Source organism: Coffea eugenioides, chromosome 11, assembly GCF_003713205.1.
Source record: "Coffea eugenioides isolate CCC68of chromosome 11, Ceug_1.0, whole genome shotgun sequence".
NCBI classification, from domain to species: Eukaryota; Viridiplantae; Streptophyta; class Magnoliopsida; order Gentianales; family Rubiaceae; genus Coffea; species Coffea eugenioides.
The window spans coordinates 9,692,673-9,720,567 of NC_040045.1; the positions used below are offsets into that span (position 1 = coordinate 9,692,673).

General features: G+C 36.5%; 2 pseudogenes; both read right to left on the reverse strand.

The window, feature by feature from the left end:
• Positions 1-2,068: 2,068 nt before the first annotated feature.
• Positions 2,069-4,644, reverse strand: LOC113751929 (annotated as a pseudogene).
• A 7,754-nt stretch (positions 4,645-12,398) lies between these two features.
• Positions 12,399-12,967, reverse strand: LOC113751930 (annotated as a pseudogene).
• Between the last annotated feature and the right edge of the window lie 14,928 nt (positions 12,968-27,895).

Below are 27,895 nucleotides of genomic sequence, written 5' to 3' on the forward strand. Positions count from 1 at the left end.
CCAAGCCTTCTCTTTCCAAAATTTCACCACCAAACACTAGCTAATCACTCAAGGAGAAGATTAATCGGTTTGGTTTGGTTTGATTCTTGCTTTATAGATGAATCCAAGAAGAAATGAAGAGGTTTCTCTCTTATTCTTCCTCTCTCCCTCTCTCGGCTCTTAGCAGCAGAAATGAAGGAAAAATGGGGCTTAACTTGTCTTATAAGAGAGTAAGAGAATTAGGACTAATGGTGTCCACAAATCTTGGCCAACACTTGGACTAATCTTGACCACAAAATTTTCTTTCTCTTGCCTTGCCTTTGAGCCACACATTCGGTCAAGCTATCATCATGAGGGGGAAGATATTTTGCTCAATTAGTAATGAGCTTATACAGTAAGAAAGTGGTGGTCAAGTGGTGCGTTCAAACGGTAGTGCACGGGACCCGCCGGTTGGCGCCGTTTTTCTTAAAACTCACGTACTAGGGTTTTTACTTCCCATTCACTAACTTTATACCATTGCTACTAATCACATATTATTTCTCACTCAAAAGTCACTTTTAATCTCCAAATTTAATCCTTACTCTGTACCGAAAATTCATCCGGCGAAAAATCGCGAAAACCCTAATTTTGCTCCAAACTTGAAACCGAAGCGTAAAACCTTATTTTCTAGGTTTATTTACACTTATCATGGAATAATTGGATAGTAGGGCTTTAATAAATGATAATCTTCAAATAAAAAGAAATTTTTAAGAAAACGTGAGGAATTTTCCAATTCCAGTAATTAAAATTAGGGTTTCAATTAAAATATGAGACATTTAGGAAAACCGGTTAGTCACAAGTAAACTAGGGTTTTTGGCTACAATATTAGGGTTTCTAGTCTTTTAAACCAAAATAAGGTTTTAAATCAACCCAAAGAAATACACTTTAATATTTTCTTCACAAACAACCTCCTAATATTCGGGATGTTACAGATAATACTTTGTCAACAATAGTAACAGTTTTTTTTTTTTTGCCTTTGTTTATCTAGTTAAACTTGGATATTATCGAACTTTCTTATTCGTTTAAGTTTGAAAATTTTTCTGAAGCTTCTTCTAAATATTTGTACATATTTTGTATAACAGAAAAGACTTATTTGTACATATTTTGTATAATAGAAAAGACTTCTAGTATTTGTACATATTTTGTATGATAGAAAAGACTTATTTATTAATTAAAAATACTATTTCTACTAATATGGATACACGATTCTCACTGGGCTCATTAGCTCGCATATTTTATTTTTGTTGATCGAAAAATAATTTCAGATATATAGGATGACCGAGCTCGATTAAAACAATTTGGTCTGTGAGGGCTTCAAAGGTGTTATTAGAAATTATAGTTAACCGACAAGGAATATTAACATATTGTACTTATAGTGAGATTTTGAATTATATCCGCTAGCAATCGTATATTTGTTTTTTGGCATGTACTCCTAATTTCGATTTTAGTGGAAAATTTAATATTTTCAAAGTGTAAGTTTAAAGGTTCTAGTTTTAGACCTAATGCGAAAACCTGACAAATGGCCAGTTCACTCCTTATTCACAAGGTCGAATTTGGTCGTTACATAGATTTTGGAGGGCACGGTGAAATGGAGGTTTCAAGGGGCGGGGATGGCCTAAGATTGGTACAGCCGGTGGGCTGGCGAGGTGGCATTTTATCTTTATTCTGCTCAGAACATTGCCGGATGATGAGTATGGAACTAGTAATCATGATTAATGTGCAGCAGAGGACCACCGAATCCAAGGCCATGCTTGAGAAGCTAAGGCAAGTGATGTAGCTATATAAGTTTCACACTTTATCTATCTGATATAGGCAAATAACAATGGCCAAAGCGACAGCAACATTAGCCTGAAGTGGATGACAAAGGAGGAGATTGTAAATGTAAACACATAACTAATACTAATTTTAAGCACAGATAGAGATTTATTGTAAACACAAATAAAGGTTTTAACTACTCGTACAATAATTAAGAATTGTCTTGCAGGCCACTCGGTGATAACAACTTGATAGCTTTGTACCACCAAAACTCACAGCTTCTAGTTGTTGGCTTTCAAAGTTGAGAGAGAAGCAGAATTGATTCTTGGCGTGGAACGCATACGGCCTCCAAATGTTTAGCCTTCTGCAGGGTGATTCTATCACTAAAGTTAATGTCCAAGTCACCATCCTGTTCGACTTTATCCCAATCAAAACATTGGATGAATGTACCGATTGCCAATGAAACAGTCCGAATGCCTAGATTGGCTCCTGGACAAGCTCTCCTGCCCATCCCAAATGGCAAGAACCTGGAATTGAACTCTTCTTTGTCCATCAATTTCTTCGCTTCGAATCTTTCTGGCATGAATTTCTCAGGCTCCTCCCAGAGTTTTGGATCCCGATGCACGGCCCAGGCATTAGCTAAAACAATTGTACCTTTCGGAATGTCATACATCCCTACCTTGCAATCTTCAGATGCATAATGAGGTAGCAGAAGTGGTGCTGCGGGGTACAGTCATGGTTCAAAGTCGCGGTCGCGGCCTGGACCGTTTCACATCGGTCTCGGCATATCGGTTGCGGTCTCGGCGAGATGCGAATTTTTGAAATATTTAATATTCTAAAAATTGTAAAAAAATATGATAAACAAAAATAATTAAAAAATTTGTAAAAATAATAAAAATTCGAATTGACTCGGGATGACTCGGAGTAACTCGGTGAGATTCGGCCGTTTCAACCCTTCACAGTGACGTCTCGACGAGTCACGTATCTCGGTATCGTTTCGTCGCGGTCTTGTCTCGGACTAGGCCGAGACGGTGACGACTCGGCCGAGTCTTCGAACCGTACAGTCTCATTGTCTCATTGACAACACAACGAAGATAAGGAAGCTTTGGGATATCGGATTCTCTCAACAGTCTTCCATGTCCTAGGTTGATGTCAATCTCAGTCCTGAGTTTCTGCAGTGCCTTAGGGTTATTTAGCAAAAGCAGCATAGCCCATTCGATGGTCAGCGTGGACGTTTCTCTTCCTGCTGTAAACATTATCTGGATCAAGGATTGCATATGTTAGACAAAGTAAAATGCTTAGATTAGGGTAGGAAAGAATCCCAGAAAGGTAGCTTTTAAATACTTTCTCCAACGCCAACAAGATCATCCTTCTGAAAATGCTTTAATGAGTACAAGCAAGGGAAAGGGTGATGACAACCAATGAGCTCAAATGCATCAAGGCCGAAGCTCTTATCATATGAGAAGATTGTTTTGGTGAAATTAAGGGGGGTTGTTTTCAGGAATTTGCTAATTAAAACCTCATACTCAAATCTTACCTGCTAGCATCACAATTAACAAAACTAAGGACAAAGTATCAGATTGTGACCTTGATTGCTAATCTTATCTTAGTATCAGAGTCCAAGTTTTGGCATTTAAATCCCACAGGCAAAGAATCAATGGCTAAAGGTTCATGTAGAGCTCTCACTGATGCCTCACTGTAGAGTGTAGCCTGATGTGTTTAACTAATAACCATATTAACTTTATGTTGCTGAAGAGAGCAATTGAGAAAGTGAAACAAGGTCTGCAGAATAATAAGTTCATCACAAGTGTAAATGCATAAATAGAGGAAAAGGGAAAAATAAAGTATATTCTGCCATTCCAAATTTCACTGCCTTAGCTACGTACTGAAATTGGAAAAAGCTCATGAAGTAAGGAAAACATGAGGCATATTGCACTTACAAATGCAAAACTCTTTATGGCGTCATCTGATAAAAAATCAGTTTCTTTTTCCTTACGAGAAAGCAGATTTGCAATCAGTGCCTTCTTCTCCCTGTCCAGCAGAGTATTTGAACATCGAAATTCATCTATGAAACCCAGACCGAAATTATCTCTCTTCTTCTGCAAAGAGATCATTTCCTTTTCTAACCCTTTGTAGCCAAGCCACCTTAACACAGGGGAGAAGTCACACAAATTCATTGAAATGCTTGAACCAAACATTTCTCTGAATTCTTCAATTATTTGCATGCCCAACTCCTCTCCAGCATCCTCCTCTCTGATGGAGCATCTTCCAACAAGCATCCTCATGATAACATTGAGTGTAAAACAGAAATCCAATGGCTCAAATCAACTCTTACTTGGCTTTCATTCTTTGAAACTCTGTAGATTGACCTGAGAATCATCTGACATTCCTCTTCCCTGATAACTGAAGTCCTCTGGAGGCTGTTGAAAGAGAGAGATTCAACGACAAAGAGGCGACGAAGAACCCTTCACAAGTCGCCATAAGGGGCCACCCCAAGGCCTGTGTAGTTATAGGTAAATCTATCTCCAGCCATGGTCCGAGGACGGTTTGCAAGCGTAATATCATTCTTGGTGAAGCACTCTTCAATGGCAGCTGGAGATGACACAACAACAAAGGAACGCCAACCGAATTCGAGAAAGAATATTGGACCATATTTAGCTGATAATGAGTTAAGTCTTGGAAGAGTGAGTTCTTGATAAGGTAAAGATGGCCAATTATTGACAGAGCAAGTGGACTTGGCGGTAACTTCTTGTTCTTGACATGGTTGAATAGCAAGTTTTTGGAGATGAGAAGCAAAGAACACGATAAGATGGTGACGAGGCAGCAGTAGAGATTCTCCATGGCCAAAAAGCTGAAAATCACAAGAGACATTTTAGTTAACTTCAGAGCTGACAAGGCCAAAGTTATTGGATAATACGTAGTTGTTCATGAAACAAGATGGCTTTAATAGTGAGAGGAACTTGGTCTTTGATGTATATAAGCTCACTAATTGAGAAACACAATTGGCAAGAATTACACATTGGAATAATTGCCGGCATCGATCATTAGCAGAAAGGGAAGCTTTAAAAAATTAAAAGCTTGGTGCGAAGAAAGTGGAGCTTTAAAAAATTAAAGCTTGGAGCAAAGAAGAGTCAAAATTACTTGTTGCTTTTCACTTACATGCCAAGAGAACTTTCAATTGTTTGGATACATGGATTAGTATGGAAAATGAGGAGAACTTAGGGGGCGCTTGGTTCAAGCTTAGGAATTGGAATTGTAATTGGAATCATACAAAAAAACTTAGTATGAGTTTTGGACAAAGGTATGATTACAAATGGGGGTGCTTGGTAAATATTTGTAAGGAATGGGTATCAAATTTAATAATCAATTTTTTACCTTTAATTTCTTTTTTCTTTTCATATCTTTCTTCTTCCTCGTTCGAATGCTTATCCCACATACCCATCCACCATATATATATATTCATATACAAATATTAAATTTCTATTTAAAATATATTTATAAATATATTTATTTATATAAATTTATAAATATATTTATTTCAATTTTGTTTTATAATATGTATATTAATATGTATATTTCAATTATGTATATTATATATATAAATTATAGTAATATTAATATGTATATTTCAATTATGTATATTATATATATTATATCAATTGAAATAAATAATATATATTTATATATAAATTTTTTTGTTTAAAATATATTTATATATTTATAAATTTATTTATATTTATATTTATATAAATATATAAATATATTTGTTTATATATATTTATATAAATATATAAATATATTTATTTCAATTAATATTTATATTTTATTATATATAAATTATATTAATATTAATATGTATATTTCAATTATGTATATTAATATTAATATGCATATTAGATATATTATATCAATTGAAATAAATAAATAAATATAAATATAAATATTTATAAATAAATATTTAAATATATATATTTATAAATACATTTATATAAATATATAAATATATATTTCAATTTTTTTATAATATGTATATTAATATATATTAATATAAATATAAATATGTGTTAATATACATATTATAAAATAAAATAAAAATAAAAAATATTATATATATAAATAAATAAATATTAATATATAGAAACAGAGCCAGTATATATTTTTAAAAAATCCCAAAAATAAATTTTTTTTAAGATTTTGGAATCAAATGTGGGATTCATCAAAACCCTCCAATCTACTTGGGTATTGAGAGTGGCTGATTTTTCATGAATCATTCCAAGATTTCAAAACCTATACCCATTAGCCAAGCAACAATTTTGGGGTTCAATCCAATTCTTGATTCCTATACCCTCCAACCAAGCATCCCCTTAGTAGTTTTCTTTTTCTTTTCCAACAGGGGAGGGGGTAGGATTCGAACTACGGCATCTAATTCTCAGAGTCTGAATTTTAGCCACAAGACCATGACCTCCTTGGCGAGAATTTAGTAGTTTGTTTAATTGTGTATGTTGATTTTTAAGGGGAAATAAAAGTTTCAAAAATTTTTTGCACTTTCTACCTGTTGTAAGTAGGGATGTAATCGAGCCAAGTCAAGTTCGAGTATTGCTATACTCGAGTTCGACTCAACTCATATATATCTAGGCTCGAGTTCGACTCGAGTTCGACCGAGTACAAAAAATTGATACTCGAAACTTGACTTGAGGAACTCACTTTAAACTCGAGACTCGACTCGATAAGACTCGACCTTTAGTCAAGCCTTATCAAGTCGAGCCTAATCAGGTTTTTTGACTCGACTCGACCAATCTTCCCTTTTTTAGACATTTTTTTCTTTTTAGGTCTTTTTACAATTATGTTATTACTTTTTTGCCATTATGAAATTTTATTATAAAGAAGAGTTTATTATAAATTCCGTAAAACTTATACCCATAATGGTCATTTTATAATTATAATACATATATATTATTTAAATTATAAATATATAATTTAAATACCCCTGGCTCGACGAGTAGCTCGACAAGTCTCGAGCCTCAAAATATTGGCTCGAAACTCGACTCGAATGACAATCGAGTAGCTCGAGACTCGGCTACTCGATTATGACTCGACTCGCTTACATCCCTAGTTGTAAGTTGTAACTAGCAAATTTTGGAGAAAAGTATTTCGTTACGCACTACAATTTCATGCATTATAAATGGGATTAATTACAATAAACTGGCTTTGAAATTCGCGTCTTCCTCACATTGTCCTCCTGAATATTTAATTGAATCAATTCACCTCTATGCTATTATAATTTTTCTAGTCAGGTACAATTACATCAGAGAGCCCAGTTTCGGACTAAATTTAGCATGTGCAATGCACATGGTTTTGTAAATTGACCAAATTACCTCCAAGTTTTTAGTTGCTAAAATTTTTAATTACTTGCTCTTCATGAAAATTTTTGTAAAGCAGTTTAGTTATTATTGGTATCACTAAAAATTCTAATTTTATGCAGCTTTTGGTTAGTCATGATTTTGGTTTGTTTTACCGTACATTGGCTTATGGCTACCATTTTCGGTATCTTTCTCACAATTACAAAAATCTGCTTGAAAAATGTAATTGTTGACTATATTGTACTTTTTTTTGTTATCAATCATCGCCTGTCTACCCTACTCCGATTCTAGCTTATTCTAGTGAGGATGTCAAATTGAATCCATTGGAGAACCGACAGAGATTGAACTACTATTGGACCAGACGGATGCACTACATACCCATATGAATTTAAGAAAGCCAAATACAGTAGCAAAGTGATTGTTGACTAGATTGTACTTTATGTTTTATAAATTCAAAAGTTTTTACAATTGTGTTTAATAAGGTATGCTATTCCATAATACTATTAGGATGGTATGGTATTGTTTGATAATTAATGCATCAAGCTGTCTTTACTAGGCACTATTTTCTTTCAGTTCACACTTGGATCGATCCGTTTTTAAAGATCCAATGATTCAGATTATACCATATTATTTAGTGAAGAGTGTGATACAACCTGAATCATTGAATTTTAAAAACTGAGTCTACCCAAAATTTAGACATTTCTTTTCGGCTACAAGCTAGATACAGACCCATTAATACTTAATGATAATAATCCAGGAGACATGAATAAGGCATTTCCTATTACAGATGAAGTGCATGCCGACTCCACAGTTTAATTTGATAAATAGTCTTGGGTCAAATATCGTGTTCAGCAGGGTGTCCATTTTGGGGTTTGTACTTTGTGGGGCTTTAGAGGCCAATTTGGAGCCCAGAAAAAAAGGAACGCAACCCAAAAAAAAAAAAAACAAAATGAAGCATATGATAGTAAATACTCGAATGGTACACGTTGTATAATGCTCGCATGGTACATGTTGTATTTATTATTCAAAAAAATTTCTTACTTCATACATTTCAAAAATACTTTGAAAATGTTCGTACTTTTTAATTAACTGTATAAAACACGTAATAAACTTTTAACATATTATACTTCACGAATTATAGTTCAAATTTTGAAAAATTCTTAAATTTTGAATAAAGATAATGACATACTTCTGAGCTATGTACAATATAAGAGTGACACAATAATTGCATATTTATACATGTTTAAGTAATAAGGTGATAAAATTTTAAATAAATTTAACGTCTCATATACAAAAAGAAGATTAAAATTGGTACAAATGTAGCATAGTTTGTGAAAACTATAGTAAATTTATCCATAATTTTACTTCCGTAATTTTCAAACACGGTCATACTATTTACGTATGAATTTATATGCATGATTTTATTGAACATGTATTTTTATACTGAACTCTTAATTGTAATTTTGAAACTAAAATCTATATAATATGAGTATTATAATATTTTATATTATACCAGTTCCTTATTTTATTAACTATGGGACATATTTATATTGTGAAGAAACTATCGAGTATTCTTGTTAACAATAAAAGTAATAGCTATTAGCTTTAGGAATTGGAGGTCCTAGATTCAAATCCCTCTTGCCTCCTCTCCGATTGTTAAATCTCACTCCTGTCATGCTGAATTATTTTTTTTAAAAAAAATGGTAATAGCTATTAACGATAGTCGTGGTAACGATAAGTCTAAGATTAAAATTTAGTTTAGAATATTCTAGGTTGACAAGAGAACTCTAGGGAGATTGATTTACTACAGAAACTTTTTTTTTTTTTACAATTTAATGAACTATTCAACTAAATTTAACACAAATGTCTCTTAAACAATATCAACAAAATACTAGAAATTCTAACCAATTAAAACTAGTCAAACTACTAAAAACTAAAAACATGAAACAATTCTAACAACCAACTGGCAACTTAGCTTCTTCAACTAAATTGACCTATTCTAAAGTTAGAAAGCTGCAGTAGAAGTTGATTCATTCCACCAATGTTGGATTCTATACTTGTTAGCTTCACTAAGTTACTTGCATTCCCCTAGAAACAAACACTATAGTTTAATAGGTGCTGCTGTTAAAACTTAAAATTAGTATTCTATTTTGGATGTGGCCACAAAGTCCCCGTACAAAATTTGGTGAAAGTGACTTGTGATTTATAAGATTTGTGTAGATTAATTTGTTACGTGAACACTCAAAACTAATACTAACAGTACAGACAAATAAAGATTTTAACAGCTCATCATACAACAATTAAGAATAATCTTGCCGGCCGCTTACTGATAACTACTTGATAGCTTTGTGCAACCAAGGCATAACATTGGCTAATGGACAGACAACTAGGAAATGCCTATATTTCATATTGGCTAATTGAAGCATATTTTCAATAGTTTCTTGTCATCTTTTTACATGTGTAGCGTTTTATAAATAGAAATAGATAGAGATAGATAGATAGATATCTGTTTTTGGAGTGTTTTTCAAAAACTAGTTTTTTAAATACAATAAAATTTTTAAAAAGTACTCTAAAAGGTAATTTAAAAATTAGTTTAAATTTTTTTAAAATTTTAAAAAATATCTCAAAATATATTCTAGAAACTCTTCTACTCTTAAATATTCCAAAATATTTTCTAAAAATATTTCAAAATATACTCCAAAAACTCTGCTACAGCAAAGTTTTTCAAAAATACTCCTAAAAACAACTAATTCAAACAGAACCTAAATATTGATTGGAGGGTACTCAAATCGTTTCTTAGTACATTTGTCAATAAAGTGTAGTTATGCAGCAGATGCTCATTCTAAACGTGGCTTAGCTAGGCCTTTTTGTGACAAATGTAGCACTAATCTACAGACCTTTTAATTCAAATTTCTTTTTGTCTGGCATGACTAAATTCTTTTCAGATTTGAATCCCCTTTGGGTGAACCCGTGTGATGGGAAGTCGTTGTCCGTTGAAATATTTCTCCTTTTGTCCTCAAGACTCAATTTAGCTGGCTGGGACATTAGTCATGATTATGAAATATCTAATTTGACTGCCATTCTCTTTCATTTTTCATTTTCTCCTTATAAGGTTTAGAATCTTCTTAAAAAAAAGACATTTCTCCTTGCATATTTGTAGGGATGTACGCGAGTCGAGTCATAATCGAGTAGCTCGCGAGTAGCTCAGTCAACGGCTTAACTTGAACTCGGGTTGACCGAGTTCGAGCCGAGTTTCGAGCTACTCGATTGTCATTCGAGTCGAGTTTCGAGCCAATATTTTGAGACTCGAGACTTGTCGAGCCAGGGGTATTTAAATAATATATTTATAATTTAAATAATATATATGTATTATAATTATAAAATGACCATTATGGGTATAAGTTTTACGGAATTTACAATAAACTCTTCTTTATAATAAAATTTCATAATGGCAAAAAAGTAATAACATAATTGTAAAAAGATCTAAAAAGAAAAAATGTCTAAAAAAGGGAAGAAAAGACGAAAGTGTGTCAAAAAGCTTGATTAGACTTGACTTGATAAGGCTTGACTAAAGGTGAAGCCTTATCGAGTCGAGTCTCGAGTTTAAAGCGACTTCCTCGAGTCAAATTTCGAGTATCGATTTTTTGTACTCGGTCGAGCTCGAGTCGAGCTCGAGCCTAGGTATATATGAGTCAAGTCGAGCTCGAGTATATCAATACTCGAGCTTGACTTGGCTCGATTACATCCCTACATATTTGTATCACAAAATATAGAGTCCAAAAAGCTGTTTAAAATGTAAAAATGAATTTTGGGTGCACCTAATTAAAGAGAAACTAATCTACGTTAAGGCAACATGGTCAACATTATCCCTCTTTATCATTCGTTTTCCTTTTTATACAAGCAATGTTATAACTCAATCCATTTGGATTAAGGAGTTTTCAAAATATAAGTTTTTCATATTCAAATTTATAATAACACACTCTAAAAACAACTCTAACAAAAAAAATATGCACAATCTCTAATAAAACTAACATTTTTTTTAAATAAATAAACTCTAACATTCTCTTTCTTCTTCCACCCAACACCCACCACACACCAGCATCTATCACTGCCACCACCCCCTACTCCCTCTCTCCTCCTCTCTCCTTGCTTTTCTTCCTCCTCCTCCTTCTTTCCCTCTCCTCCCCTCCCCTGCAAACCCCATCCCTCCCTTTCTCCTCATCTGGTTGCAGGTGACGATCTAGATTGTGACTAGATCTAGTGATTGTGATTGTGATCAAAGAAAGGCAAAGGAAGGGGATGGAGTTTGTGAGAGAAGTGGGGTGGGAAGGGGGTGGAGGGAAGGAGAAAGGAGGGAAAAGGAGTGAGGGAGAAGAATCGAATGAGCGAGGAGAGAGGAGGAGAGGGGAATGGGGGAGAGGTAGTGACAGTGGCAAGTGGTGGTGAGGGGGTTGGTGGGGTGGTTGTGATAAAATTTTTTAAAAATATCCAATAAAATTTTAAATTTTAAAAATACCTTAAAATACATTCTAGAAATGTCTAATCCATATGACCCAATTACAATAGAAATTTTTTATATATAATGCTACAATATAATTTTTCAAAGTCACCCTCAAAAATACCTAATCCATATTGTTCGTAATTGCCAATTTATTGCTTTTTGAGTTCCAAATTTTCTGGTATGTTTTAAGTTCTATGTTTCGATCATTAAAAGGTAAGGTAGAGTTTTCTACGTTGTTATTAAAGTTATATAGTTAAGACTTGTAAAGTAATATTTTGGTAATCTAGAATTCGATTGGTTTCTCCATCAAGATATAAAGTTTCCACTACAAATTTGCATCAGCTTTCGATATTTTTTAGAATATTTTACACATCTGAAACTAAAGAGCAAATTATCCGGTTGGCCACTAAACTTTTGCGATCGTCGAGTTTTGGTCACTCAACTATTAAAAGTCTGGTTTTTGTCACTCAAATGTATAAAAGCGAGACGCGAGGTCATTCTGTTAGATTTAGCCGTTAACTTCACAATTTCCAATACAAAAAATAGGGTCAATTTAAGAAGTTGAAAATAGTCCTTCTTCTTCTTGTTGTATAAAGCTAATAAAGATTACTTTACCAACTATTTATAAAATTAAAAAAAAATTGTTTACAGAATAGGCCTGAAAAATAGATGCAGCTACAAATATACCATTACACAAGTAACTCTAGCTCAAAGAAAAAAAAAATAGCAGGAAAGAAAAGGAGAATTCAGCTAAAGAATAAGCACACAAACTCAATACCTGCGATACTGAATGGGCATATTGGAAGCTTTCCAAATGGCAATTTTCTCAAAAGCTTCAATGGGAAGTACAAAATGTAGGGAAATTACAATGGCCTCCACCATCAGCTTCAAACCCATAATTCGGAGCACAAAAGTTAGTCGCAGTAACAATAATGGAAGTCCCAGGAATACACCATCTCAGGTACTCAACACACCTAACTTGAAAGCAAGCTCCACAGATCTGACCCTTCAAACAGGACTGTACTGAGTGCAGCTGTGGCTTTCCCGTATCCCGTTTTCTCCAGGTCCCCATAACCACAAGCCCCACCAACCGGGTCTCCCGGTTCCGCGGCGGCGTAGTAGGTGGCTCTGGCGGATCTCCACTCTGTGTAGGAGAAGGGGGTGGAGGAAGAAGGGGAGTAGTGGTAGTGGGAGCGGACTAGCTGGGGTAGTGAGGAGAGTAGCGTGAATGCTACTCTCAGGTCCTAAATTGTCCCTGCCTTTTGTATTGGAAATCGCGCAGACAGACACATCGATGAAGTTAACGGCTAAATCTAACAGAATGGCCTCGCATCTCGCTTTTATGCACTTTAGTGGCCAAAACCAGACTTTTAATAGTTGAGTAACCAAAATTCGACGATTGCAAAAGTTTAATGACCAACCGGATAATTTGCTCGAAACTAAATCATGTCTCTAATCTTTTGTGATAAAAAGGAAATGAAAGTTAGATCCTTAGATTTTGGTTTAAATTCTACAAACAACACAGCGTTTTCTAAGAGCGATGCAATAGTTATTTTGCACTGTACATGGAGGTAATGTAAGAAGGAAATTCTGTCACAAAGGAACGCTAGAAAAACTTTCAAAACTATCATCAGAATAAAAAGCTATCCTAGTAGGACTGCACAATTGTATGATGAACCATTGCCCATCTGTCGCGCCCCACTTTTTGATGAAGTTGTGTAGTGTGTGAGTGTGTGTGAGAGTGAGTAGTGTGTATGATATACATGTGAACGTGTGCGAAATGAAAAGTAAAAGGCCATGGGACTTAAGAATGCGACGATTTGGCCAAACAAAGTTCAAAAAAGGGTTTTTTAATGAAAATGGAGTCGCCACTTGGTATAGAGTTAGGGTGTACCAAATCACCCAAAAATGATTTTTTGTTTTTGAATGAAAAAAGTAAATAAACCCTTTTAGAGAACTTTTGGGTCTACGTAACCAAAAAGAGGGATCGGGGGTCACATTTGATGAGGGAGAAGGCAAAGGCAAGGCCTAAGGCACTCCCTCACCCTAGCCAACGCTAGTTGCGTGACTTAACCCAACTTTTCCTAATTTTTCTACCCAATGTATGTATCGCGTGTTGGATATGTCTATATGAATGCAAAAATCTAGACCTAGGGGGACATGGGGGAAATTTCTCTTCAAAGGTTGAGTGGTGCCAATCACATTAATTGTGAAGCCCAATAATGACCCTTTGGAGAGGTCATACATAATCCTAAATGACGTAAAAAATGAGTGGAATGTATGCCATGTGAAAATGTGAGTTTGTGTGAAGTAAAAAAAGTGATAAAAATAATAGGACATAAGTGGAGGTGTGCAAATGTATTTACAAGGTAAGGTGAGTAAAGAATGATAATGTGAAAAATAACATAAAGTGCATGTGTGCGAGTGATATGGTATAAAGTGTGAGTAGTTAAATGAAAACGTCCAAAAGTAGTGTGAAGTGAGAATGTGAAAAAAGGGATAGAATATAAAGTAAGTGTATGTGATAGTGAATGAATAAAATGCATGAACCCTAGAGGAATGCAAGCAAAACGGGTACGGGGACTCCTAACTTTGTGACTTTAATCTTCCCTTTGATTAGAAGGGGGAACTAGCGTGCTAAGGCTATTGGGTAGCCACACTCGCTCGTTTCCCTTATCGAAAGGGGACCCTCAAGCAAATTTACCCTATAACTAACATGAGATGCAAAAACCTAAGATGAAGGGGAAGGGGTTAGAGGGGCATGCCAAATGCTAGAAAAACTAGGAAAAATGCATGAAATGAAGTGAAACATGCAAGTGTGTACTAACAAGAAGAGATACCTAAGGGTCTAGCGTTGGACTAGCCCATACCTAGGAATTCTTACTAGCATTGGACTAGTGGAAAACGGAACAATGAGCCACAACTGGCGTTGGACTAGTGTGGTGACGGGAAAGGGGGCAACAACTAGCGTTGGACTAGTGTGGTGACGTACATTCATCCATCATGTTCATGCATGGCTATGGAAAGTGAATAGACATGTCAATCACCTATAAACACATAGCACATAACACTTAGCATGCTCGACTAGATGCAAGAACCTAATAAAGCCAATTAACACATAGCAACAAAGGCAAATAACCAAGCTAATGAACCTATTACATTTGCTAACTAAAACCAAAGGGGAAGGGGAAGAATGGACAAGAATGCTCGCCAAGCACTATCTATTACAAGCCAAGAGGTGTACACATACCCCATTAAAAGAATAGCTTAAATAAAAGCAAAAGTAAATGAAATAAATGAAAGGAATTAAGAGAAGGCAAGGAAAGCGAAGTAGACATGCAATTTTCACTTAGCACGTTGGATCACGTAGGAGAGACAAAAAAGATAAAAGAAGTTATACCTCCCTCGCGGTGGTAATCAAATGAAGTAAAAATGGCTTCAAAACAATAAAAAGGTCAAGGTACCACTTTATTTAAGAAAAATTAAAAGAAATGTGCAAAACAAAGCTCATTTGATCATAAAGTCCCTAAAGTCATGTCTTAAGCGCAATTGAAGCAAAGCATGGTAGTTAATTGAAGCAAACAAGCAATGAAGTTGCACAAATTAAAATTACCAAGGACCAAATTGATGAAATTATTTAATTGATTGGGTCATAGTGAAATGAAGGGAGACTTGGGGGGTCAAAATGCTAAATTTAGAAGTATTTGCATGCATGCATACGTAGGAAACAAAATTTTCTGCAATGAACATCTTCTTGAAATTAAAACAATCGCTGGCTGCATTTCCATCTCATACACAAATTCTAAGCAGCTTTGACTAATCCTTTCATCTATCCAAACTTTGGATTAAGCAACAAAACAAACAAGTTCCACATCTAACAAGCAAAACATGGAAGGAAATTGTACAAACACTTATGAAACCTTTATGCAAGATGGAAGAAGATTGCTGCAATTTGGAAGCTTTGGCAAAGGGTGGAATCTTTTGGCAACAAAACTAGTTGTGACTTTCATTTCCAAATGCAGATTTCAGACCCAAAGGATAGCTTTGTTCAAAAACAGAAAATGTTAACCAAAATCATAGTGTGGAACTAAACCACAAGGACAGAAACTTTGACAGCAAATAAGCAAAAACATAACAAAAACTGATGCAAATTTCTTGGAAACTTTCATGCAAAATGATCCAGCTACCTATTGTCTATGTGGCCAGCAAGCATTCAATTCCAACTCAAGTATGTTTAGACCCAAACACCCAAAACCAATCTAAGCATCATAACAACCATTTCAACATTCAAACAAACCAAAACATAGAAGAAAAATCATGCAAAGGCTGGAAAATTCTAGGCAAAAGGTTCGGCAATCCTGACTTGTTCATTTTCAGCAAACATTCGACCATAGCTCAAGTGTTTTTGGACCCAACCATGCAAAACTCAACACTAAACTTTCCATTTTCTTCCCTTCTACATAAGATTAAGTATGCAACTTAAGTGCGAAAACTACAAACCAGTCACGAAGAAGAAAACATCACAGAGAAATGTAGCAGCTTTTTCTACTTGGGCCTAGATATGTTTGGGCATGAGAACTCAACCAAACTTCACTAATTTAACAACCCAATGTCATTATCCTTACCAAAACGCCATCATCTACCCTTCCTCATAACTGGTTTCATTTCTGCAATTTCGCAATGCTTTGAAAAACTTTTTCTGGTTCCCTAAAACATATCATTCAACCAGCCAACCATTTGCAAATTTGTCACCGTGAGAAAAACCAAAGCAAACAAGTCAAGATTCAATTAAGGCTCATAGCAAAATCATCCAAAATATCAATAACAACCCATGACCTCAATTTGAAGACAACAGCCTCTAAGGAGCCTGAATCTAATCGTACTTCATATCTGGTCTTCCTATTTGCAACAAAGTGCAGATTGAACTTAGCAAATCATGGCCATAATCATTTAATAACAGAAACAATACAGCCGGGTCAAAGCTTGCATTTTTATTGCTGGTTTTTATCTAGGACCGAAAATAGAAACATAGACTATGGGAACAAAACAAGTAGCGGAACTCCTGGTTGCGAAAAAAAGGATAAAAGAAGAGGCTACCTTGAGAAATGATTGAGCTTCTCAGTAGACCGACGAAACCTGTTGCAACCTCTTTGCAGGAGACCGCCAGTGAAAGCCCAGAGATCCGGCAACCCTGGTTCTTTTCGCTCCTCTTTGCAGTTTTCCTTTTCTACGCTGCAAGGCTTTGTTGCTCTCACTGTTTTCCCCTCCAAAACTCTTGCCTCTTTCTGTTTAGCCGTCTAAAATCTCTGGTTCTTAGCTCACTCTCTCTGGTCTTTCTTTTCTTTTTCCCTTTTAGCTCTGCCGCCGTTACTCCAGCTCTCTCATCTCTTAACCAGCCGTCAAGTCCTCCCTTCGTTTCTTTCTTTTTGCCGTCCCCTTCTCTACCCTTTCTTATGCAGCCGCCAACCCTCCTTCTCTCTCTATCCTCGATTTGCAGCCGTCACCCCTCTCTGTTTTCTATCTCCCAAAGTGGTTCTCCCCTCCTCTTGCTCTCGGCTCTTTTTCCTTTGCTGTTGATTTTCTTAGCCACCAACCTTCAATCCCTCCTCTCTCCTTTCGGCTGCCCTTCTCTTTCTTTTTATATGGGGGAACCTCAACCCTAAACCCTCAACCATTTCTTCTATATTTGCAGCCAAAGGGCTCACCGAGCCCTCCTTTGCAAGCTGCGAAAAAACGCAGCTTGCATGTCGCGTATCTTCTCTTTTTTTTTTTGAAATTAATTAAAACAAAATTGATAATAAAAATAAATAACAAAAATAATTTAATTAACATTGGATAAAAATAAATGAACTAGAAATAATAAATAGCAAAATCCATTTTCCTTTTTTATTTTCCATCATCATTTTTCCTCTTTCTCTTTTTTCTCAAGAAAACATTGAAATTAAATCACAAACAACCAAATCATATTTTTGAATGCTTTTCTTTCTTCTTTTTTTCTTTTCGAGAAATTTTATGCTAGAAAGTTTAAAATAAAAATAATAAAATAAAACTAAAAAGTGAATAAAACTTAACACGACAAATAAAAACTAAGAATTAAATAGTAAATGAAATCACACTAAAAATTTGGTGTCTACAGTTTGCCCCTCTTTGTCTGAGTTTTGAAAAAACTTGAGACAAAGAAGTAGACACCAAATGCTTACCTGTGTTATTTTGCTGCAAAATGATTCCAACGAACAGGAATTCTCAAACGGGACTGACCCGAACATGAATTTAAAACGGGACTAACCCGAACAAGTTTTAATAATCATGGGACTGACCCGAATCAAACGAAAATCATGGGACTGACCCGAATAAAACGAAAATCATGGGACTGGCCCGAATAAAACGAAAATCATGGGACTGACCTGAATGAAATGAAAATCATGGGACTGGCCCGAATAAAACGAAAATCATGGGACTGACCCGAATGAAATGAAAATCATAGAACTGACCCGAATAAAATGAAAATCACGGGACTGACCCGAATGAAATGAAAATCATGGGACTGGCCCGAATGAAATGAAAATCATGGGACTGGCCCGAATAAGCCTTTAATCATGGGACAGACCCGAATAAGCTTTTAATCATGGACTGACCCGAATAAGCTTTTAAAATCATGGGACTGACCCGAATAAGCTTTAAAATCATGGGACTGGCCGAATAAAATGAAAATCATGGGACTGACCCGAATGAAATGAAAATCATGGGACTGAAAATGGGATAGACCCACGGGATAGACTCGGACAGAAATTTAAATGGGATAGACCCAGACAGAAATGTAAATGGGATAGACCCACGAGATAGACTCGGATAGAAATGTAAATGGGATAGACCCACGGGATAGACCCGAACAAAATTTAAAATCATGGTGCACACTAGTGGGATTGACCCACGGCTAGTGGCGATGACAAAGAAATGCACACTAGTGGGACTGACCCACGACTAATGGCGATAAAAGTGAAACGCTCACTAGTGGGACTGACCCACGGTTAGTGGCGATAAAAGTGAAACGCTCACTAGTGGGACTGACCCACGGCTAGTGGCGGTGGAAACAAAATGCTCACTAGTGGGACTAACCCATGTTTAGTGGCAATGAAATATGAAATGCACGTTAGTGGGACTGATCCATGTTTAACGGCAATGAAAATGAAACGCGCGCTAGTGGGACTGACCCATGTTTAGCGGCGAAGAAAACAAAATGCACACTAGTGGGACTAACCCATGTTTAGTGGCAATGAAACATGAAATGCACGTTAGTGGGACTGACCCATGTTTAACGGCAATGAAAACTAAATGCACACTAGTGGGACTAACCCAACGGCTAGTGGCGGTACAAAATGAAATGCTCACTGGCGGGACTCACCTCACGCTCCAGTGGCTGTGAAAATGAAATGCTCACTGGCGGGACTAACCTCACGCTCCAGTAGCGATGTAAATGAAAATGCTTACTGGCGGGACTGACCCACGTTCCAGTAGCGATGTAAATGAAATGCTCACTGGCGGGACTAACCTCACGCTCCAGTGGCTGTGAAAATGAAATGCTCACTGGCGGGACTAACCTCACGCTCTAGTGGCAATGTAAATGAGAATGCTTACTGGCGAGACTGACCCACGTTCCAGTAGCTGTGAAAATGAAATGCTTACTGGCGGGACTGACCCACGTTCCAGACTGGCGGGACTGACCCACGCTCCAGTGGCTGTGAAAATGAAATGCTCACTGGCGGGACTAACCTCACGCTCCAGTGGCTGCTCCAGTGGCGATGTAAATGAAAATACTTACTGGCGGGACTGACCCACGTTCCAGTAGCGATGTAAATGAAATGCTCACTGGCGGGACTAACCTCACGCTCCAGTGGCTGTGAAAATGAAATGCTCACTGGCGGGACTAACCTAACGCTCCAGTAGCGATGAAAATGTCTTGACAATCGGACAGTGGGATCAAACCCGAGCCTGCCGTGATGAACTTGATTTGATTTTTTGATTTTTTGATTTTTTTGATTTTTTATTTTTCCTGACTGAGAGAGACTTGTCAAAATAATTTACCCCAGTGTAGGGCCCTTTTCCCTTCTTTCTTCTCTTTCTTCGGCATCGGCCTTCCACAACTCAGAAGCTCTTTCGTCGATTTTAACTATGAATACCTGCACAGGGGGCTTACATGCACTCAAATTTTCATGAAAAGGGCAGCGTGATTGATTTGAAAGTCTTGCCTGACTCTTTGACGAAATCCTCAAACGAGCTATAAAAAATTTGCCCCAGTGTGGGCTTATTTTGTGAAATCTTGCAAATAAGAATTTTGCCCCAGTGTGGGCCCATTTGATTGCAAAAATTGGTTTGGATGCATCTCCATTTATTTGAACAAAGTAAGAAACTGTGCTTCCTATATAATGTGAAGAAATCTGAACGTCTTGGTCAAAATCACACAGAAAATTTCATGATGAGTTTCTCAAAATAATGCCAAATTACAAAAGATTTCTTCCTCACTTTAGCATCGATGCTTTGGGTAATGGGTGTTATGTCTGATTTGGAAATGGGAGGTCAAGATTTGTCTTATTCTTGTGCCCAAATTGTACGAAATCCCTTCAATATCACATTTTAGTGAAAGCAAATAGTTTGTCACCCTTATTTCTTAAGAAAATTGAGTCAACATATAAGCTTTAAGCTTGCAACAAATTGGTAGAAAGATAGCTAAACCTGTGAAAACTGGTTATACCCCCATGATCACAAATGATTGGTGGATTTCTTATGAGCATAATCCTCACTTTGGATTGTCATGAAGGAATAAGTCAACGATGAACTTTATTGGCTTGTAATGTGGCTTGAAACGATAGTTAAAGGATAAGTCTTTCAAGAACATTGCACCGAAGATCGCATTTTCCCCAAAATTGTCCCTATTCTGAACTCAAAGATCTCAGAATTTGTTTGCATTTTCTCAACATTCACCAGAGATTTTCAGCATCAAATCTTTTGCATTTTTCCTTTGCACTCGCTCTCTTTTTCCTTTCCTTTTTCCTTTTTTTTTCCCAAAAAATGCCCTCGCGGGGTTTCACATGAAGAGCAGTGTCAACCTCACACCTAATCAATTCAGAAATACAGCTAAAATTTCGGCATCAGAGATTTCCTTGACAAGGCCAGTGCAAAGAACAGAAGTCAGGACTTTTGGCTTTGTAATGGGGTCAGGTGGGGTGCTTAGAAAAGTTAAGGCTTGAAACGGATTTCAAAAGTGGTTTAAAGAATCTGAGATCGCATTGTTGCGCCAACCCTATTTTAGGGTTAAATCAGGATTTGCCCCAGTTTATGCTCAACTGAGGCTTTTTCTTTCATTTTTCTTTCTTCTTTTGATTTTTCCGGCTTTTTGCCATTCTTTGAAACTTCACAAAATTTGTCCCAGTTTATTTTTGAACTGAGGTTCTCTTTTCTTCTTTCGCTTTTGATTTTGTTGCTTTTCACTTTTCCGCTTCTTGAAATTTTCCTTTTCAACTCAAACTTGCCCCAGTGTGGGGTTTGCGATTCTCAGGGGTTTTGCCAAACGAAATAATTCATTCTGAAGGCTCAAAAGGGATAACTAGGGATAGAATGTCTGATTGGAAAAGAAAAGGGCCTGACTTTTATCCTGTTCCTTACAATAACTCTGAAAGGAAACTTTCATTAATGCGAAATTTTTGGCATGTATCTGAATTAATTGACTGAGAAAGACTCTTGCTCATTCATATCTATGAAACATAGGCGGTCCGTGCGGACAAATCTCTTTCTTTTTCTTTTCTTTCAAAATTGAAACCCAAGTGGAATCACATCTCCCCAATTTGCGGTTCCCTTTCCCCTTCTCTTTTTTTCTTTTTCAAAATTTTCCAATCTCCTTCCCCAATGTGGGGTGCGATCATATGTGCACTCGAAAAGAACCACCAATTTTAGCTCAGATGAGGTTGCAAGGGATGATCAGTGTTTAGGTTGTAGAAACGACGGCCAAAGCATCATTCTTACACCTCATGACAACCAAAGTAACGAAATGGTTATTGCAAATCCCTTCCCCTTTTTTGATTATTTGAAAATTTTTCAATATAGGGTAGCGATCATTAGGGCTCTTGTTTGAAACGAAATTATTCTTTCAAAGGCTAAAATGGGAGAGGAAATGATAAAATATGTATAGGTGGGGAAGAATGCTTGAAGTATCATTCCAAATTTTCAAAACAAACAAAAATAATGCACATTTTGCTTTCACTTAGATGTGATTGAATCGGATTAGACACCGCGAACATTTTCAAGCAAAAGTTGCCCCAATTTGCAATTTATCAATCAATGTGACTGATTTATTGGGGGGCCAATAGAAGTAGGCAAAATATGAATTGTACAGTGAAGGTGAAAACAGGTATCGTATTGGGTCCTTTGAGTGACCTCTTTTAATTTTGAGCACTCTTATTGTATAGCTCGGATCACCAATATAGTGTATACATTTGTGAGTTTTCAGGCTGGAGGTTGAAAAAACTCTGAATTCGGTCTTATTTCTTAAAATTCATCATGAAATCTCTTAATGAGCTCAATAAAGAATGAAATGTACACGAGTATTATACAAAACAAATAATTGTCTGAACAAAAGTTTCGTTATTGCCAATGTTTGAAAAATTTTAAAAGCAATACATATGAGAAACATTCTAAAGAACTCCTTTACACATGTATACACACTTTTCCCTCTTAATAGCCCCCTTTCCCTTTGAGTAATGAAATCTCTTAAATGTTTTACACGAGCGCCTTCAGATGAATTTTCAAATTCACATTTGTAGGGCCTGCCCAAGAATCAAGTAATTTTCAAACTTTTACCAGATCAAAATTGTTATAGAAGGATATTTTCACCTTATTGAAATATTCTTATGAGTGCAAGGGGGAAGGGGGAAAAATAAAAGAAAAATACCCAGAGTTAGTAATCAAGACTATAAAATCGGTATGCATGCCCTATGGGGGAACCCTTTTTGTGCCAGGGGTAGGCCTAGCATGAAAATGCAATCCTCTAGGGTAGGCACTATACCATACCTGATGGATCTGATCAACTCATTGAGTGAAAAATAATTTTTTAAAAAAAAATTGGTCAATTGGAGTGACGAGAGACACTTGTCAAAGTGAGATCAACGTCCGAATGGATTGATCACTTTTGATCAATACAAGAATTTGCAACAACGCACGGGTTTGACCTTGACGAACTTCCTATCGAAGATATTGGAATTCGTTGACCAAATTTTCTCAGTGAAACACGGGTCAAAACCCCAACTGATCAAATGGCTGAATGCAATGGATGGCTTTCTAAAAAATCGACTAGGTTTCCCAATTTGAAATTCGACCTTAAAACCCTAATTGGTCAAATGGGTTGAATGAATTTGACCGTTTATTTAAAATCGACTGGATAACCCTAAAAAGGAAACGGGTCAAATGAATTGAGTGATATTTAAAAACTTACTCAAAATTGATCGAATCATCCTAAAAAAGGAACTTGATCGAACGAAATTGAGAACTTTATTCAAAAATGGACCGGCTCATTCTAAAAAATGAAATTGGTCAAATGAATTGAATGAAATCGAGAATTTATTCAAAATTGACCAGATCGCCCTAAAAGGGTAAACTGGTCAAATGAATCGGACGAAATTGATGATTTATTTCAAAATTGCTCGAATTGCCTTAAAGTGAAAGAATTGGCAAAATAGATCGATTGAATTGTCCGGCCATTTCAAAATTATTGAGATGTATTAGTCTATGACCTTCTAAAATCAAATTTTGGCCTCAATTCACTTATTGTCTCAGTAGTAAGGAATTATTTGTGAATTTCTTCAAATTAATGTCCTTTACGCAAGGGATTTTTACCAATTTTTGATAAAATGGCCAAAAAGTGATTATTAGACGCTCATATTCCAAAGATCGCTCCATGAAAATGATCGGATCCCACTTTACCTTGTGTACTACCCCTTTGGATGGTATAGGAAATATAAACGTGCAAGTCTCATTGGATTATATATCCGAGACACAGGGCGGTTTATTCTTAGCGCAGGATCACCTAAATGGCATTCCCTTTCTAGGGTTTATGCATGATGCCAGGTTATTAAAACGATAAAACATGCAGTCTGACATGAACTATGGCCTAAGGAACCCTTTATTTGCCAGGGTAGGCCTAAAATGGCATGGCATATTAATTTACGAATGCAATATACCAAAATCTTTAAACGTGCAATGGCCTATCTACAAGGGCAGGTTTTAAAAGAAGGTCATGCCATACCTCCTATTTGCTAGGGTTTGTGAATGCAATGGGGACACAAAACCAAGAAAAGTTAATTCAGCTAGATAAATACACATAACACATTGTAGCAACGAGATCAATACAAAGAAATAAAGCAATAAAAAGGAAAAAAGGGGGTTGGATCCCTCCCCTCGTGAATAGTGTCCCTAACTCAGGATAAGGCCGACTCTATCCTTGGCAAGCTATCATGGACGCATGAGGTATTGGTTCACTAATGCAACTAGACTCGATAGGTTTTAGGTCCCCGAGCCTTCAGACTTGGAAACCAAGGGTTATCAATCCCAAGGTCCTTTGTCGGTGGCTCGAGCGATTTCCCAGACATTGCTACGCACACATCGTGTCACGGCTACATGTCATGAGTGAATCTATCAAAACTCCTCAATCTTCAATCAAAAGCTAAAGGCTATGAACCCAAAGCTTAAAATGGAAGATCGAGTGACTCCTCGGATCATGCTACGCACACATCGTGTCGCGATCACAAGTCCAAGTGAGTCGCCTAAAATCCTAATAGGGTGGAGTGGCGTAACAAGCCACTAAAAAAAAAAATAAATGGAGGGTGAAAAATTTAAAACGTATGCACGTATGCTAGTGCTCGTTTGGAGGGGAGGGATCAAGAACCAACGCGAGGCTCTAGGGTATGTCCCCCACCCAAATGCAATGCAAAGCGCGACATAAAACAAGTAAAATATACATCCAATCAACCAATCGTACATACGTGAGTAAGGGAGTAGTTTGATACGCGTACGAGGCAAAAAGTCCTAAAAAAGGAAAAATGCAACCCTAATACCCAAATGACATGCATAAAAAGGGTAGAAAAGGGAAAAGAATAGCCAAATCAAATGCTTGGACCCACTTAGTAAGTCCCCAGTGGAGTCGCCAACTGTCGCGCCCCACTTTTTGATGAAGTTGTGTGGTGTGTGAGTGTGTGTGAGAGTGAGTAGTGTGTATGATATACATGTGAACGTGTGCGAAATGAAAAGTAAAAGGCCATGGGACTTAACATATGCGACGATTTGGCCAAACAAAGTTCAAAAAAGGGTTTTTTAATGAAAATGGAGTCGCCACTTGGTATAGAGTTAGGGTGTACCAAATCACCCAAAAATGATTTTTTGTTTTTGAATGAAAAAAGTAAATAAACCCTTTTAGAGAACTTTTGGGTCTACGTAACCAAAAAGAGGGATCGGGGGTCACATTTGATGAGGGAGAAGGCAAAGGCAAGGCCTAAGGCACTCCCTCACCCTAGCCAACGCTAGTTGCGTGACTTAACCCAACTTTTCCTAATTTTTCTACCCAATGTATGTATCGCGTGTTGGATATGTCTATATGAATGCAAAAATCTAGACCTAGGGGGACATGGGGGAAATTTCTCTTCAAAGGTTGAGTGGTGCCAATCACATTAATTGTGAAGCCCAATAATGACCCTTTGGAGAGGTCATACATAATCCTAAATGACGTAAAAAATGAGTGGAATGTATGCCATGTGAAAATGTGAGTTTGTGTGAAGTAAAAAAAGTGATAAAAATAATAGGACATAAGTGGAGGTGTGCAAATGTATTTACAAGGTAAGGTGAGTAAAGAATGATAATGTGAAAAATAACATAAAGTGCATGTGTGCGAGTGATATGGTATAAAGTGTGAGTAGTTAAATGAAAACGTCCAAAAGTAGTGTGAAGTGAGAATGTGAAAAAAGTGATAGAATATAAAGTAAGTGTATGTGATAGTGAATGAATAAAATGCATGAACCCTAGAGGAATGCAAGCAAAACGGGTACGGGGACTCCTAACTTTGTGACTTTAATCTTCCCTTTGATTAGAAGGGGGAACTAGCGTGCTAAGGCTATTGGGTAGCCACACTCGCTCGTTTCCCTTATCGAAAGGGGACCCTCAAGCAAATGTACCCTATAACTAGCATGAGATGCAAAAATCTAAGATGAAGGGGAAGGGGTTAGAGGGGCATGCCAAATGCTAGAAAAACTAGGAAAAATGCATGAAATGAAGTGAAACATGCAAGTGTGTACTAACAAGAAGAGATACCTAAGGGTCTAGCGTTGGACTAGCCCATACCTAGGAATTCTTACTAGCATTGGACTAGTGGAAAACGGAACAATGAGCCACAACTGGCGTTGGACTAGTGTGGTGACGGGAAAGGGGGCAACAACTAGCGTTGGACTAGTGTGGTGACGTACATTCATCCATCATGTTCATGCATGGCTATGGAAAGTGAATAGACATGTCAATCACCTATAAACACATAGCACATAACACTTAGCATGCTCGACTAGATGCAAGAACCTAATAAAGCCAATTAACACATAGCAACAAAGGCAAATAACCAAGCTAATGAACCTATTACATTTGCTAACTAAAACCAAAGGGGAAGGGGAAGAATGGACAAGAATGCTCGCCAAGCACTATCTATTACAAGCCAAGAGGTGTACACATACCCCATTAAAAGAATAGCTTAAATAAAAGCAAAAGTAAATGAAATAAATGAAAGGAATTAAGAGAAGGCAAGGAAAGCGAAGTAGACATGCAATTTTCACTTAGCACGTTGGATCACGTAGGAGAGACAAAAAAGATAAAAGAAGTTATACCTCCCTCGCGGTGGTAATCAAATGAAGTAAAAATGGCTTCAAAACAATAAAAAGGTCAAGGTACCACTTTATTTAAGAAAAATTAAAAGAAATGTGCAAAACAAAGTTCATTTGATCATAAAATCCCTAAAGTCATGTCTTAAGCGCAATTGAAGCAAAGCATGGTAGTTAATTGAAGCAAACAAGCAATGAAGTTGCACAAATTAAAATTACCAAGGACCAAATTGATGAAATTATTTAATTGATTGGGTCATAGTGAAATGAAGGGAGACTTGGGGGGTCAAAATGCTAAATTCAGAAGTATTTGCATGCATGCATGCGTAGGAAACAAAATTTTCTGCAATGAACATCTTCTTGAAATTAAAACAATCGCTGGCTGCATTTCCATCTCATACACAAATTCTAAGCAGCTTTGACTAATCCTTTCATCTATCCAAACTTTGGATTAAGCAACAAAACAAACAAGTTCCACATCTAACAAGCAAAACATGGAAGGAAATTGTACAAACACTTATGTAACCTTTATGCAAGATGGAAGAAGATTGCTGCAATTTGGAAGCTTTGGCAAAGGGTGGAATCTTTTGGCAACAAAACTAGTTGTGACTTTCATTTCCAAATGCAGATTTCAGACCCAAAGGATAGCTTTGTTCAAAAACAGAAAATGTTAACCAAAATCATAGTGTGGAACTAAACCACAAGGCCCGAAACTTTGACAGCAAATAAGCAAAAACATAACAAAAACTGATGCAAATTTCTTGGAAACTTTCATGCAAAATGATCCAGCTACCTATTGTCTATGTGGCCAGCAAGCATTCAATTCCAACTCAAGTATGTTTAGACCCAAACACCCAAAACCAATCTAAGCATCATAACAACCATTTCAACATTCAAACAAACCAAAACATAGAAGAAAAATCATGCAAAGGCTGGAAAATTCTAGGCAAAAGGTTCGGCAATCCTGACTTGTTCATTTTCAGCAAACATTCGACCATAGCTCAAGTGTTTTTGGACCCAACCATGCAAAACTCAACACTAAACTTTCCATTTTCTTCCCTTCTACATAAGATTAAGTATGCAACTTAAGTGCGAAAACTACAAACCAGTCACGGAGAAGAAAACATCACAGAGAAATGTAGCAGCTTTTTCTACTTGGGCCTAGATATGTTTGGGCATGAGAACTCAACCAAACTTCACTAATTTAACAACCCAATGTCATTATCCTTACCAAAACGCCATCATCTACCCTTCCTCATAACTGGTTTCATTTCTGCAATTTCGCAATGCTTTGAAAAAACTTTTTCTGGTTCCCTAAAACATATCATTCAACCAGCCAACCATTTGCAAATTTGTCACCG